The following is a 17,071-nucleotide window of genomic DNA, read 5'->3' as shown; positions in this document are numbered from 1 at the left end:
TGACTAGCATGTTAAACTAGCTAACTGGTTGGACTAGCTAGCCAATAACTTTTATGTAGCCAACACTTACATATGTGTCACACCCTGGGAGCGGAACAGAGTGCCATTTATAAAGAAGCGACACTCCTCAAATACTTGGAATCACCACTTCATGGCGCAGCGGTAGTGCTTTGACGTCAGCACACCAAGATGGCGGCGCCATCTAGTGGTGATTCCAAAGACTAGTCAGAACGCTACCTTTCCAGTGATAACTGGAAAAGCTCTGCTCAACTCTATGCTCTGCTGTCTGCTCTAAATGAATCAAAAATTATATATATATATATATATTTTTTTTTTTCTTCTTATAATTAAATTAAATCGGGTGAGCAACGTCTTCGGGCACATGATCACGTATAGCCGTTTAACCTGGCCTGGCTTGATCACCCAAATAATGCTACACAGTGGAAATCACCATTGCTGTGTATTATGTAGCCCTATACAGTATAATCGGCCTATCATTTTGGTCATGACCCATTGGAAAGCATGTTGGGTTAACTGTTGTTTATAAATGTGGGTATTGGGAAAGTTATGCATTGTTAGTTGGCAGTGATTGATTGGTCCTTTTGCAGATGTAAAAACATAAATCATTTTTTTTTTTTCCTCAGAGGAGGAATCTGAAGAGGAGCCCCCTCCCCCAGTCAAAGTTAAAGTCACTCCTGCCAATGCACCAGTGAAGGCTACAGCTGCTAAGGAGGAGTCTGAAGATGATGATGAACAAGATGGTAAGACTGTCAAATCGTATCTGTGGCGACGTCTCGCTTTGAGGAACCAGTCTAGTCGGGTCCCCAAATGAAAAATAGAAAATGGCCCTGTAGGCATTCTTGAGGAAGGACTTAATGTGTTGTTTCTATTTGATTTGCTTGTTGGCAGAGGAAATATAAAAAAAACTGGCACCCTTATTTCACTGGCATACAGTGGATTCTTATTTGGAATACATTGAACAAAAAATGCTATATACTGACTTTTCCTCAAAAATGCCAACACGCTTCTCATTTGTGGCATTTGGGCACCTGACTAGTGTGACACCGTCATATTTTGAATTCCCCTCAGTTTTTGGCTGGATATGATGAATCAAAACTCCTTTGTATTTTCTGATTGTGAATGGGTGAGTGAATGAATGAATGAATGAATGATTGTGTCATACTGTTTGTGCCCATGACGTCAAATATTGATCTGATACCAGCTAACACAGGATTAGTATATTTAGAACGGTGCTGCACTGGTGTTTGATGTATCTGTGTTGTGTCTTTCAGACTCTGAGGAAGAGTTGGACACCACCACAGCAGCCCCAGCCAAGAAGCCGAGGAGGAGTCAGAGTAGGATGATGATGAGGGTGAGTTGTTTTGACTAGCTTTTAGCAAACAAATAAGCAAAAGAGGAGGAGGAAGAGGTATAGGGTGAAAAGAGGATTTCGTTGTAATTTAAAAAAATATATATTTAGAGTTGCTTAACCCATTTAGACCTGAGGCCGATTCTACAAATGCCTTCTAAAACGATAGTTCTCAAACATTTGTCATTCAAAGTTATTCAACATTTTAGAGTTTTCAAAAAATAGCAGATGTGCAAGCTCACAATGTGACTTGAAGTGACGTGCTGTGAGCTTGTGTATATATGCTATTTTTTAATAGCCAACGCTAAAATCTAAAGTTACACAGATGCTTCCCGGTCTTAATTGGTAAACCACATAAATCTCAGTTTGGGCAATTATCTTAACTAGTCCTTAACCCGTTCGAAGATGGATCTATCATGGTTAAAATGGAGTTTTAAGTTATAATGGGTTTGTATAGGAAGGGGGCAGGGCAGCTAAACTTAATATCAAATATCTAAATACTGACTGAAGCAACTTAAAAACTGTCTGTGGTGTTCACATAAGCCTGGGTAGATGATGAAATGTCAGTCTTTTTTAAAGTGAAATATCCCTTTAAGACCTCCATAAGGTAATGGTCAATGTCAGACATCAGACATACATTCCCTTTTTTATAGTTAGATAACATTTTTAAATTAAAAGTATATAGGTCTTTTTTTTTTTTAAACTAACATTACTGATAGACCAAAATGAATTGTTACAGAGAAAGTTATGCATTGTTAGTTGGCAGTGATTGATCCTTTTGCAGATGTAAAAACTAGAGCTGGGACTCGATTAAAAAAAATAATCTAATTAATCAGAGGCTTTGCGATTAATTAATCTAGATTAATCGCATTTTAATCGCATATCAATATTCAACCCGAGAACAGCAAGAAACCTTTTTTTTTAATGTTTTTTGGTATCCCAGTGAATCAACGAATAGTGACTACAGGATACCACTCATTTTCAACATTTTACTGTCATTAATATACCTGTTGTGGAAATAATAATAAAAAGTCACCCCATTCTGTGTTGCCTAGAACTGGAGGTCTGAAAAGAAATTAGTAACAGTAACAAGTACATCTCAGTGACATCACAAAGCTGTACTTACTTCATATTGTTACTGTTTTTTGTCAGACCTCCAGTTCTAGGCAACACAAAATGGGGTGACTTTTTATTATTTCCAGTTTTCAGTACTATAGAAAAGCGCCCAGTGAGAAACGTTCCGCGGTGAAAAAAAAGGTGCGATTAATTTATCTGTAGTTAATCGCGATTAATTTTTCTGTAGTTAATCTAAATTAATCGCAATTAGTCCCGGCCCTAGTAAAAACATTAAAATCCTTTGTTTTTCTCAGGAGGAATCTTAAGAGGCAAAGGCACTCCTGCCAATCACCAGTGAAGGCTGCACCTGCTAAGGAGGAGTCTGAAGTTGATGATGATGATGAGGAAGAAGATGGTAAGACTCAAATCGTATCTGTGGCGACGTCGTGCTGGTTATTTTATGGAACCAGTGTAATCAGGTCCCCAAATGAAAAAGAAAAATCACACCCGTGTGAACTGAGTGGTGCAACTCAACTCATATCACCGGGTTCAAGAGCACTAGACCGTAATGTACAGTGCAGTAAAGTACAGTAACAAATACTAAGATATACCAGATATACCATGGGTCTAGTGCATAAAACATCACCATGTTGGCAGAGAAAATATATTAAAAAAAAAAATGGCACCCTTATTTCACCGGCATACAGTGGATTGGGATACATTGAACTTAAAAAAAAAAAGCTAAATACTGACTTTTCCTCAAATGCCAACACGCTTCTCATTTGTGGCATTTGGGCACCTGACTAGTGTGACACCGTCATATTTTGAATTCCCCTCAGTTTTTGGCTGGATATGATGAAACATCAAAACTGCGTTGGATTTTCTGATTGTGAATGGGTGAGTGAATGAATGAATGAATGATTGTGTCATACTGTTTGTGCCCATGACGTCAAATATTGATCTGATACCAGCTAACACAGGATTAGTATATTTAGAACGGTGCTGCACTGGTGTTTGATGTATCTGTGTTGTGTCTTTCAGACTCTGAGGAAGAGTTGGACACCACCACAGCAGCCCCAGCCAAGAAGGCTGGTACGGTCAAAGCCGAGGAGGAGTCAGAGTAGGATGATGATGAGGGTGAGTTGTTTTGACTAGCTTTTAGCGAACAAATAAGCAAAAGAGGAGGAGGAAGAGGTATAGGGTGAAAAGAGGATTTCGTTGTAATTTAAAAAAAGATATATTTAGAGTTGCTTAACCCATTTAGACCTGAGGCCGATTCTACAAATGCCTTCTAAAACGATAGTTCTCAAACATTAAGTCATTCAAAGTTATTCAACATTTTAGAGTTTTCAAAAAATAGCAGATGTGCAAGCTCACAATGTGACTTGAAGTGACGTGCTGTGAGCTTGTGTATATATGCTATTTTTTAATAGCCAACGCTAAAATCTAAAGTTACACAGATGCTTCCCGGTCTTAATTGGTAAACCACATAAATCTCAGTTTGGGCAATTATCTTAACTAGTCCTTAACCCGTTTGAAGATGGATCTATCATGGTTAAAATGGAGTTTTAAGTTATAATGGGTTTGTATAGGAAGGGGGCAGGGCAGCTAAAATTAATATCAAATATCTAAATACTGACTGAAGCAACTTAAAAACTGTCTGTGGTGTTCACATAAGCCTGCATGGGTAGATGATGAAATGTCAGTCTTTTTTAAAGTGAAATATCCCTTTAAGACCTCCATAAGGTAATGGTCAATGTCAGACATCAGACATACATTCCCTTTTTTATAGTTAGATAACATTTTTAAATTAAAAGTATATAGGTCTTTAAAAAAAAAAAACTAACATTACTGATAGACCAAAATGAATTGTTACAGAGAAAGTTATGCATTGTTAGTTGGCAGTGATTGATCCTTTTGCAGATGTAAAAACATTAAAATCCTTTGTTTTTCAGAGGCAAAGGCACTCCTGCCAATCACCAGTGAAGGCTGCACCTGCTAAGGAGGAGTCTGAAGTTGATGATGATGATGAGGAAGAAGATGGTAAGACTCAAATCGTATCTGTGGCGACGTCGTGCTGGTTATTTTATGGAACCAGTGTAATCAGGTCCCCAAATGAAAAAGAAAAATCACACCTGTGTAAACTGAGTGGTGCAACTCAACTCATATCACCGGGTTCAAGAGCACTAGACAGTAATGTACAGTAACAAATACTAAGATATACCAGATATACCATGGGTCTAGTGCATAAAACATCACCATGTTGGCAGAGGAAATATATTAAAAAAAAACTGGCACCCTTATTTCACCGGCATACAGTGGATTGGGATACATTGAACTTAAAAAAAAAAAGCGAAATACTGACTTTTCCTCAAATGCCAACACGCTTCTCATTTTTGGCATTTGGGGACCCCCATTTCTTGGCTGGATATGATGACCAAAAAAAATAAAACACCAGATCACACAGATCTGATGAGTGAGTGAGTGAGTGAATGAATGAATGATTGTGTTATACTGTTTGTGCCCATGACGTCAAATATTGATCTGATACCAGCTAACACAGGATTAGTATATTTAGAACGGTGCTGCACTGGTGTTTGATGTATCTGTGTTGTGTCTTTCAGACTCTGAGGAAGAGTTGGACACCACCACAGCAGCCCCAGCCAAGAAGGCTGGTACGGTCAAAGCCGAGGAGGAGTCAGAGTAGGATGATGATGAACAAGATGGTAAGACTGTCAAATCGTATCTGTGGCGACGTCTCGCTTTGAGGAACCAGTCTAGTCGGGTCCCCAAATGAAAAATAGAAAATGGCCCTGTAGGCATTCTTGAGGAAGGACTTAATGTGTTGTTTCTATTTGATTTGCTTGTTGGCAGAGGAAATATAAAAAAACTGGCACCCTTATTTCACTGGCATACAGTGGATTCTTATTTGGAATACATTGAACAAAAAATGCTATATACTGACTTTTCCTCAAAAATGCCAACACGCTTCTCATTTATGGCATTTGGGCACCTGACTAGTGTGACACCGTCATATTTTGAATTCCCCTCAGTTTTTGGCTGGATATGATGAAACATCAAAACTGTGTTGTATTTTCTGATTGTGAATGGTTGAGTGAATGAATGAATGATTGTGTTATACTGTTTGTGCCCATGACGTCACCTATTGATCTGATGCCAGCTAACACAGGATTAGTATATTTAGAACGGTGCTGCACTGGTGTTTGATGTATCTGTGTTGTGTCTTTCAGACTCTGAGGAAGAGTTGGACACCACCACAGCAGCCCCAGCCAAGAAGGCTGGTACGGTCAAAGCCGAGGAGGAGTCAGAGTAGGATGATGATGAGGGTGAGTTGTTTTGACTAGCTTTTAGCGAACAAATAAGCAAAAGAGGAGGAGGAAGAGGTATAGGGTGAAAAGAGGATTTCGTTGTAATTTAAAAAAAGATATATTTAGAGTTGCTTAACCCATTTAGACCTGAGGCCGATTCTACAAATGCCTTCTAAAACGATAGTTCTCAAACTTTTGTCATTCAAAATTATTCAACATTTTAGATTTTCTCGTTCTCAAGAGATCGTACATTAGTAATCATAACGTGGTTAGTACGCGACGGACACACGCACACATGTGCTTGCGACCCATCAGTGGACACACTGACATTTGTAAACAACATGCGCAGTTACAGCCGGAAGTCCACAAAATTTGATAGGAAACTGAGGGCAGTATGGCTCAGGAGGTAGAGCAGGTCGTCCAATGATCCCTGGGTCGGTGGTTCGAATCCCGGCTCCTGCTGTCCACATGTCGAAGTGTCCTTGGGCAAGACACTGAACCCTAGGCCCTTTCTGAAACCAGTCCCTTGACTAGGGTGCTGGGTATAAAAAACTGTTTGTAATATATTTTTTTGAAAAGAACCTGCTCCAGCTCCTCCTCACAAAATCAAATAGAATGATTAAAAATAAATAAACAGTAAATGACAAACCACGGCCCCTCACATTATCAGTCAACAGAAAATAGGTCGGGTGTTTTCGATTAATCTATCATGGTTAAAATGGAGTTTTAAGTTATAATGGGTTTGTATAGGAAGGGGGCAGGGCAGCTAAAATTTATATCAAATATCTAAATATTGACTGAAGCAACTTAAAAACTGTCTGTGGTGTTCACATAAGCCTGGGTAGATGATGAAATGACAAAGTCTTTTTGAAAGTGAAATATCCCTCCATAAGGTAATGGTCAATGTCAGACATACATTCCCTTATTTATATGTAGATAACATTTTTTTTTTTTTTTTCTTTTTTAGATATTTTTTTGCGGCTTACGCCTTTTATTGATTTTTGAAGGGACAGACAGTAGGCTGACAGGAAACGGGAGAGAGATGGGGGGATGACATGCAGTAAAGGCCGTGTCGGGTCCGGGAGTCGAACCCGCGGCACACTGCGACTGGATCACCAGTCCGGTGCCCAGACCGTTACGCTACGGCCTGGGCCGTAGATAACATTTTAAAATTAAAAGTATATAGGGCATTCTTTTTTAAACTAACATTACTGATAGACCAAATTTATTAGTTACAGAGAAAGTTATGCATTGTTAGTTGGCAGTGATTGATCCTTTTGCAGATGTAAAAACATTTAAATCCTTTGTTTTTCTCAGAGGAGGAATCTTAAGAGGAGGCCCCTCCCCCAGTCAAAGGCAAAGGCACTCCTGCCAATCACCAGTGAAGTCTGAAGTTGATGATGATGATGAGGAAGAAGATGGTAAGACTCAAATCGTATCTGTGGCGACGTCATGCTGGTTATTTTATGGAACCAGTGTAATCAGGTCCCCAAATGAAAAAGAAAAATCACACCCGTGTGAACTGAGTGGTGCAACTCAACTCATATCACCGGGTTCAAGAGCACTAGACAGTAATGTACAGTGCAGTAAAGTACAGTAACAAATACTAAGATATACCAGATATACCATGGGTCTAGTGGAAATAAAAAAAACTGGCACCCTTATTTCACCGGCATACAGTGGATTCTTATTTGGGATACATTAAAAAAAAAGCTAAATACTGACTTTTCCTCAAATGCCAACACGCTTCTCATTTTTGGGGACCTGACTAGTGTGACACCGTCATATTTTAAATTCCCCCCAGTTTTTGGCTGGGTATGATGACATAAAAAACGAACAAAGGTGTGTGAGTGTGTTCTGATGACTGAGTGAGTGAGTGAATGAATGAATAAATGTGTTATACTGTTTGTGTCCATGACGTCACCTATTGATCTGATGCCAGCTAACACAGGATTAGTGGATTTAAAATGGTGCTGCACTGGTGTTTGATGTATCTGTGTGTGTTCAGTGTTGTGTCTTTCAGACTGTGAGAAAAAGTTGGACAGCAGCCCCAGCGAAGAAGGCTGGTACGGTCAAAGCAGAGGAGTCAGAGTAGGCTGATGATGGTGAGTTGTTTTGACTAGCTTTTAGCGAAAAGAGGAGGAAGAGGTGAAAAGAGGATTTCGTTGTGCTTCAAAAAAAGATATATTTAGAGTTGCTTAACCCATTTAGACCTAAGGCCGTTTCTACAAATGCCTTCTAAAACGATAGTTCTCAAACTTTTTTGTAATTCAAAATTATTCAACAATTGTCATACTTTCAATATATATTTTTAAATGTTTAAAAATAATACCCATTTTGGGCAATTATTTTAATAAATAAAACATTAAATTATTTTAGTTTTTTACACCCACATTACTGATCATAGAGCAGAATGATCAGTTAAAGAGGAAGTTATCCATTGTCATTGATTTGATCCTTTTGCAGATTTAAAAACATAAATCCTTTTGTTTTCCCCCAGTCAAAGGAAAAGGCACTCCTGCCAAGGCACCAGTGAAGGAAGAAGAAGACGGTAAGACTGTCGAATCGTATCTGTGGCGACGTCTCGCTGGTTATTTTGAGGAACCAGTGACGCGTCATATTTTCAATAGCACCCAGTTTGTGGCTGCATATGATGACCTAAAAATCATTAATTCCATCAGAATGCTGATTGTGAACGAGTGAGTGAATGAATGAATGATTGTGTTATACTGGTTGTTACGATGACGTCACCTATTGTTCTGATGGCAGCCAACACAGGATTAGTTATTAACGGTTAGAACGGTGCTGCACTGGTGTTTGATGTGTCTGTATGTGTTGTGTCTTTCAGACTATGAGGCAGAGGAGATGGACAACGCCCCAGTAAAGAAGGCTGGTATGGCCAAAGCCAAGGAGTCAGAGGAGGATTATTATGATGAGGGTGAGTTGTTTTTAGACTAGCTTTTAGTGAAAAATAACTAATGCTTAAAGGGGAGGTATGGTGTGGAAAGAGGATTTCGTTTCAAAATATATTTATTTAAAGTTGCTTTACCCATTTAGATCAGTGATGGCTGCACCTGCCGAGGAGGAGTCTGAAGATGACGAAGAAGATGGTAAGACTGTCGAATCGTATCCGTGGCGACGTCTTGCTGGTTATTTTGAGTGACGCCGTCATATTTTGAATAGCACCCAGTTTTTGGCTGCATATGATGACCTAAAAAAATGATATCTCTGTGTGTCCGATTGTGAATGAGTGAGTGAATGAATGAATAAATGTGTTATACTGTTTGTGCCCATGACGTCACCTATTGATCTGATGCCAGCTAACACAGGATTAGTGTATTTAGAACGGTGCTGCACTGGTGTTTGTTGTGTCTTTCAGACTCTGAGGAAGAGTTGGACACCACCACAGCGTGGTTTCTTTCGTAAAAAAAAAAAAGATTGATCCTCTCAGATGTAAAAACATTTTAATCCTTTGTTTTTCTCAGAGGAGGGAGGCCCCTCCCCCAGTCAAAGGCAAAGGTACTGCTGCCAAGGAGGAGTCTGAAGATGATGATGATGATGATGATGACGAAGAAGATGGTAAGACTGTCAAATCGTATCTTTGGCAACATCTTGCTGGTTATTTTGAGGAACCAGTGTGACGCCGTCATATTTTGAATAGCACCCAGTGTTTAGCTGCATATGATGTCCCAAGAAAAACAATATGTTTTTTTTAAAGAGAGGTTTCTGATTGTGAATGAGCGAGTGAATGAATGAATAAATGTGTTATACTGTTTGTGTCCATGACTTCACCTATTGATCTGATGCCAGCTAACACAGGATTAGTGGATTTAGAACGGTGCTGCACTGGTGTTTGATGTATCTGTGTTGTGTCTTTCAGACTCTGAGGTTGGACACCACCACAGCAGCCCCAGCCAAGAAGGCCCGTACGGTCAAAGCCGAGTAGGAGTCAGAGGAGGCTGATGATGAGGGTGAGTTGTTTTGACTAGCTTCTGACATTCCGTTTGTGATTTGTGGCATTTTTTGTAAAATAGGCCCCTCCCACTAATTTTGGAAGCCGATTAGACCCGAACGATACGGACTATGAAAATTCTGCCTGTGGTGTTTTAATCGGATAGGTCCAGAGATCATGTGTACTGATTGTTGTGTGATTTGGACAAAATATGTAGGTAGAAGAACAAAAGGGTACTATTGCCAAGGCACCAGTGAAGGCTGAGACCTGCTAAGGAGGTGTCTGAAGATGATGATGAAGAAGAAGAAGATGGTAAGACTATCGTATCTGTGGCGACGTCTTGCTGGTTATTTTGAGGAACCAGTGTGACGCCGTCATATTTTGATTAGGCAGTTTTTGGCTGCACGTGATGACTTAAAAAAAAAATCTATCAGGATTCTGATTGTGAATGAGTGAGTGAATGAATGAATAAATGTGTTATACTGTTTGATTTGATTGATTGTTTCCCATGACGTCACCCATTTTCTGATGGCAGCTAACACAGGATTAGTGTATTTAGAACGCTGCTGCACTGGTGTTTGATGTATGTGTATGTGTTGTGTCTTTCAGAGTCTGAGGAAGAGGAGATGGTCACCGCCCCAGTAAAGAAGGCTGGTACGGTCAAAGCCAAGGAGGAGTCAGGAGTAGGATGATGATGATGATGATGAGGGTGAGTTGTTTTGACTAGCTTTTAGCGATAAATGAGCAAACTCTCACGTAATACTAAAAGAGTGAAGAGGAAAGCAATGAAGAGGAGGAGGAAGTGGTATGGTGTGGAAAGAGGATTTTGTTGTGCTTTTAAAATATATATATTTAGAGTTGCTTAACACAATCTTTGCCAAGAACTTCTCCACAACCCGTCTCTGGCAGAACGAGGTAACTCGTCTTTGATTAATGTTGTTTAATCCAGTAATAAAAATAATAATAATATATAATAATATATATATATATATATATATATAATTTTATTCACATGCTCGCTTATTTGTCCTTTATCTGCTCAAAATGAGACAAAGGTTTAGGATCTTATAAAACCTGAAAAAAGCTGTGGGGGGTCCTGGTTAATCACAAGGAAGCTCTGAGAAGGAAGAGAAGTGGTCACGTGACTGGGCTGCGCCATGACACTTTCATGGGAGCCAAACTCACACCGGAAGTGCAATGAATACATGGCTGGACCAGATCATAACAAACATTATTTATGAACAATTGAGAGTTTGAGACCTTTGTCATATAATCGGTTCAGGAATATAAAAGAAGACATATCACAGGTTGTTTTCTAATCACTTACTTTTCGTTGTGCACAGAGTGCACAGTATATCATTTTCTGAGGATCTAAACGGCAGCAGGTGTCGTTTCTGGCTCCGAAGTATCGTGAGATTTGGCTGCCAGACAGGAAGCGGTTAGGAAGTCTCACATCGAAAAGAAACACAGCAGACAATAATGTGTTTACATGTTTTCTGTTGTTTTCCAGAAGTGATTACTTTACAAAAGGTCTCAGTCATACATAATGTTTGTTCGTGAGCTGGTCACTGAGCTCTCATTGACTTCATTCTGCCAAACTTCCGGGTAGTTTGGATCCCATGAAAGAAAGGGTCATGGCGCAGCCCACTAGTCACGTGACCACTTCTCTTCCTTCTCAAAGCTCCTTGGATAATCCTAGAAACTTATTTGTCCTAGGGTTAATCATGGGGCCCTTCTTCTTTGGTTTTTCACGCATTTTTCTGGCACTGGCGCCATGATTTCCCCTAGAGGGCTAGGATGGATTGTGTTAACCCATTTAGACCTGAGGCTGATTCTACAAATGCCTTGTAAGACAGTTGTTATAAGCTTGCAGCGCGGCACGAAGTGGCGTCACTATTATTGTAAGTGCCACAGATTCTTCTTAGGGATTCTGAGATGCATGAGCCCCTCCATTGTTTGAACATGCATGTGGTCACTCAGTACTCATGTGTGTAATGTACGGAGGAAGATCAAAGCCAATGCTATGCCTTCGGTACCGGCGTGTTCCTGTCTGCCGGTCCTATTTTCAATCGCTGGCACATGTTCTGTCCGAACGTGTACGGGTTCGATAATCGTGTGCAATGAAGTGTTTTGGCAAGAAGAGGGCAAGAGGCCCATGGTTATTTTGAGGAACCAGTGTGACGGTGTCATATTTTTAATAGCACCCAGTTTTTGTCTGCATATGATGACCAATCATACTGATTGTGAATGAGTGAGAGAATGAATTAATGTGTTATACTGGTTGTTTCCGTGATTTCACCTATTCATCTGATGCTTGTATTTAGAACGGTGCTGCACTGGTGTTTGATGTATGTGTATGTGTTGTGTCTTTCAGACTCTGAGGAAGAGATGGACTGGGGCAGCAGCCCCGGCGAGGAACGCTGGTATGGTCAAATTTAAAGAGGAGTCCGAGTAGGATGATGTTGAGGGTGAGTTATTTTGACTAGATGTCAGTGAAAAATAAGCAAAATTCTGCATATGATGATTTAAAAAAACCCAAATGCAGAGGTCTCTGATTGTGAATGAGTGAGAGAATGAATGAATGAATGTGTTATACTGGTTGTTTCCGTGATTTAACCTATTAATCTGATGGCAGCTATGCTAACAGGTTTAGTGGATTTAGAACGGTGCTGCACTGGTGTTTGATGTATGTGTATGTGTTGTGTCTTTCAGACTCTGAGGAAGAGATGGACTGGGGCAGCAGCCCCAGCGAAGAACGCTGGTATGGTCAAATTTAAAGAGGAGTCCGAGTAGAATGATGTTGAGGGTGAGTTGTTTTGACTAGATGTCAGTGAAAAATAAGCAAAATTCTGCATATGATGATTTAAAAAAATCATGGTCTAGATAAATCTGATTGTGAATGAGTGAGAGAATGAATGAATGAATGTGTTATACTGGTTGTTTCCGTGACGTCATCTATTAATCTGATGGCAGCTAACACAGGATTAGTGTATTTAGAACGGTGCTGCACTGGTGTTTGATGTATGTGTATGTGTTGTGGCTTTCAGACTCTGAGGAAGAGATGGACACCACCCCAGCAGCCCCAGCGAAGAACGCTGGTATGGTCAAATTTAAAGAGGAGTCCGAGTAGGATGATGTTGAGGGTGAGTTGTTTTGACTAGATGTCAGTGAAAAATAAGCTAAATTCTGCATATGATGATTTAAAAAAAGCATGGGTGGTCTAGCTGCATCTGATTGTGAATGAGTGAGAGAATGAATGAATGAATGTGTTATACTGGTTGTTTCCGTGACGTCATCTATTAATCTGATGGCAGCTAACACAGGCTTAGTGGATTTAGAACGGTGCTGCACTGGTGTTTGATGTATGTGTATGTGTTGTGTCTTTCAGACTCTGAGGAAGAGATGGACTGGGGCAGCAGCCCCAGCGAAGAACGCTGGTATGGTCAAATTTAAAGAGGAGTCCGAGTAGGATGATGTTGAGGGTGTGTTGTTTTGACTAGATGTCAATGAAAAATAAGCAAAATTCTGCATATGATGATTTAAAAAAATCATGGCTGGTCTACATAGATCTGATTGTGAATGAGTGAGAGAATGAATGAATGAATGTGTTATACTGGTTGTTTCCGTGACGTCATCTATTAATCTGATGGCAGCTAACACAGGCTTAGTGGATTTAGAACGGTGCTGCACTGGTGTTTGATGTATGTGTATGTGTTGTGTCTTTCAGACTCTGAGGAAGAGATGGACTGACGTAGCAGCCCCAGCGAAGAACGCTGGTATGGTCAAATTTAAAGAGGAGTCCGAGTAGGATGATGTTGAGGGTGAGTTGTTTTGACTAGATGTCAGTGAAAAATAAGCAAAATTCTGCATATGATGATTTAAAAAAATCATGGTCTAGATACATCTGATTGTGAATGAGTGAGAGAATGAATGAATGAATGTGTTATACTGGTTGTTTCCGTGACGTCATCTATTAATCTGATGGCAGCTAACACAGGCTTAGTGGATTTAGAACGGTGCTGCACTGGTGTTTGATGTATGTGTATGTGTTGTGTCTTTCAGACTCTGAGGAAGAGATGGACTGGGGCAGCAGCCCCAGCGAAGAACGCTGGTATGGTCAAATTTAAAGAGGAGTCCGAGTAGGATGATGTTGAGGTGACTAGACGTCAGTGAAAAATAAGCTAAATTCTGCATATGATGATTTAAAAAAATCATGGCTGGTCTAGATAGATCTGATTGTGAATGAGTGAGAGAATGAATGAATGAATGAATGTGTTATACTGGTTGTTTCCGTGACGTCATCTATTAATCTGATGGCAGCTAACACAGGATTAGTATATTTAGAACGGTGCTGCACTGGTGTTTGATGTATGTGTATGTGTTGTGTCTTTCAGACTCTGAGGAAGAGATGGACACCACCCCAGCAGCCCCAGCGAAGAACGCTGGTATGGTCAAATTTAAAGAGGAGTCCGAGTAGGATGATGTTGAGGGTGAGTTGTTTTGACTAGATGTCAGTGAAAAATAAGCAAAATTCTGCATATGATGATTTAAAAAAATCATGGTCTAGATACATCTGATTGTGAATGAGTGAGAGAATGAATGAATGAATGTGTTATACTGGTTGTTTCCGTGACGTCATCTATTAATCTGATGGCAGCTAACACAGGCTTAGTGGATTTAGAACGGTGCTGCACTGGTGTTTGATGTATGTGTATGTGTTGTGTCTTTCAGACTCTGAGGAAGAGATGGACTGGGGCAGCAGCCCCAGCGAAGAACGCTGGTATGGTCAAATTTAAAGAGGAGTCCGAGTAGGATGATGTTGAGGTGACTAGACGTCAGTGAAAAATAAGCTAAATTCTGCATATGATGATTTAAAAAAATCATGGCTGGTCTAGATAGATCTGATTGTGAATGAGTGAGAGAATGAATGAATGAATGAATGTGTTATACTGGTTGTTTCCGTGACGTCATCTATTAATCTGATGGCAGCTAACACAGGATTAGTATATTTAGAACGGTGCTGCACTGGTGTTTGATGTATGTGTATGTGTTGTGTCTTTCAGACTCTGAGGAAGAGATGGACACCACCCCAGCAGCCCCAGCGAAGAACGCTGGTATGGTCAAATTTAAAGAGGAGTCCGAGTAGGATGATGTTGAGGGTGAGTTGTTTTGACTAGATGTCAGTGAAAAATAAGCAAAATTCTGCATATGATGATTTAAAAAAAGCATGGGTGGTCTAGCTGCATCTGATTGTGAATGAGTGAGAGAATGAATGAATGAATGTGTTATACTGGTTGTTTCCGTGACGTCATCTATTAATCTGATGGCAGCTAACACAGGCTTAGTGTATTTAGAACGGTGCTGCACTGGTGTTTGATGTATGTGTATGTGTTGTGGCTTTCAGACTCTGAGGAAGAGATGGACTGGGGCAGCAGCCCCAGCGAAGAACGCTGGTATGGTCAAATTTAAAGAGGAGTCCGAGTAGGATGATGTTGAGGGTGAGTTGTTTTGACTAGATGTCAGTGAAAAATAAGCAAAATTCTGCATATGATGATTTAAAAAAATCATGCATGGTCTACATAGATCTGATTGTGAATGAGTGAGAGAATGAATGAATGAATGTGTTATACTGGTTGTTTCCGTGACGTCATCTATTAATCTGATGGCAGCTAACACAGGCTTAGTGGATTTAGAACGGTGCTGCACTGGTGTTTGATGTATCTGTATGTGTTGTGGCTTTCAGACTCTGAGGAAGAGATGGACTGGGGCAGCAGCCCCAGCGAAGAACGCTGGTATGGTCAAATTTAAAGAGGAGTCCGAGTAGGATGATGTTGAGGGTGAGTTGTTTTGACTAGATGTCAGTGAAAAATAAGCAAAATTCTGCATATGATGATTTAAAAAAATCATGCATGGTCTACATAGATCTGATTGTGAATGAGTGAGAGAATGAATGAATGAATGTGTTATACTGGTTGTTTCCGTGACGTCATCTATTAATCTGATGGCAGCTAACACAGGCTTAGTGGATTTAGAACGGTGCTGCACTGGTGTTTGATGTATGTGTATGTGTTGTGGCTTTCAGACTCTGAGGAAGAGATGGACTGGGGCAGCAGCCCCAGCGAAGAACGCTGGTATGGTCAAATTTAAAGAGGAGTCAGAGTAGGATGATGTTGAGGGTGAGTTGTTTTGACTAGGTGTCAGTGAAAAATAAGCAAAATGCTGCGTATGATGACAGACAAAAACCAGGACATGTCATACTGATTGTGAATGAATGAGTGAATGAATGAATAAATGTGTTATACTGGTTGTTTCCATGATGTCACCCATTTACTGATGGCAGCTAACACAGGATTAGTGTATTTAGAACGGTGCTGCACTGGTGTTTGATGTATCTGTGTTGTGTCTTTCAGACTCTGAGGTTGGACACCACCCCAGCAGCCCTAGCCAAGAACGCTGGTATGGTCAAAGCCAAGGAGGAGTCGGCGGAGGAGAAGGGGGGTAAGTTGTTTGACAAAGTGTGGTCCAGGGGGTTCCAAATGGAACCATGGGGGTGCTTTACTGGTCCAGAGGCAACAGTAGTGTTTTTAGCCCGAAAACTACAATATACATAATGGGGAAAAAGTAGCCATAGCACCCACTGTGGACTAGAGAAAGTAATTGTGGAGAAAAAAAACCCGGATTGAATGCATTTAGAACTTCAAGTGAATCGCTTTTTGTTTCTTGCTAGAATGCCTCTTCTGACCATTTCAACACAAAAACAAATCCAGTTCTTAAAATCATTTCTTCTTGTCGTTCCAGGTGGCCGAGGAGGCGGTGGTGGTTTAGCGAAGCCCCAGGGCAAGAAAATCATGTTTGACGACTTAAAAAAAAAGATTTGAGTTTCTACTATATTATGAACGCTTTACAGATCCTTTGGACATTCCACAAAAAGCATCATCCGATTATTATATTTAACTCTGGATTATGGAGACACTTGCGGTCTTCTCTGAACATTACTGAAATGCTGCTCCTTCCACTTCAGGCTGTACGAGTGGCACATGTGACTCTGGTGGATGGGATGGACTGGTCACTGACCAGTGGTCAGATGACGTGGTGGACTGATTTAGAGCAGTGGTTGCCCAACTTTTAGCCCGTGACCCAAAAGAGAAATTAGACTTTCTCAAACTAGTGAAAATGGCAGATCTTCAAATTTATGGAACTTTAGATTTGTTTTCTGGGGGAAATTGAATTTGAATTTTGAATTTGAATTTTGGTTTAATTCATTCATTCAATTCATTTTTTGGGGGGGTTTAAATGTTTTGAAATAATTAAAAATCAAATTTAGGAAACAAAAAATAAGGGGAACCAGAACAATGTGTCCGCGAC

The 17,071-nt window shown here is 40.2% G+C and overlaps 3 long non-coding RNA genes across 3 annotated transcripts; all 3 read left to right on the top strand.

Moving 5' to 3' along the window:
- The first annotated feature begins 650 nt into the window (after positions 1–650).
- On the top strand, positions 651–9,615 carry LOC310860619. The gene is made up of 3 exons (XR_014569403.1): positions 651–761; positions 8,603–8,984; positions 9,477–9,615. It is a non-coding gene; the product is annotated as an uncharacterized lncRNA (long non-coding RNA).
- LOC310860618 lies at positions 1,337–3,563 on the top strand. Its single transcript, XR_014569402.1, has 3 exons — positions 1,337–1,372; positions 2,740–2,840; positions 3,467–3,563. It is a non-coding gene; the product is annotated as an uncharacterized lncRNA (long non-coding RNA).
- Positions 9,616–14,454: 4,839 nt separating the features above from the next.
- Positions 14,455–16,564, top strand: LOC310860617. The gene is made up of 3 exons (XR_014569401.1): positions 14,455–14,540; positions 16,142–16,204; positions 16,505–16,564. It is a non-coding gene; the product is annotated as an uncharacterized lncRNA (long non-coding RNA).
- The last annotated feature ends 507 nt before the right edge of the window (positions 16,565–17,071 follow it).

Source organism: Protomyctophum parallelum, assembly GCF_964188405.1.
Source record: "Protomyctophum parallelum genome assembly, chromosome: 6".
In the NCBI taxonomy this organism is placed as follows: Eukaryota; Metazoa; Chordata; class Actinopteri; order Myctophiformes; family Myctophidae; genus Protomyctophum; species Protomyctophum parallelum.
This window is presented reverse-complemented; position numbering and strand designations above follow the sequence as displayed.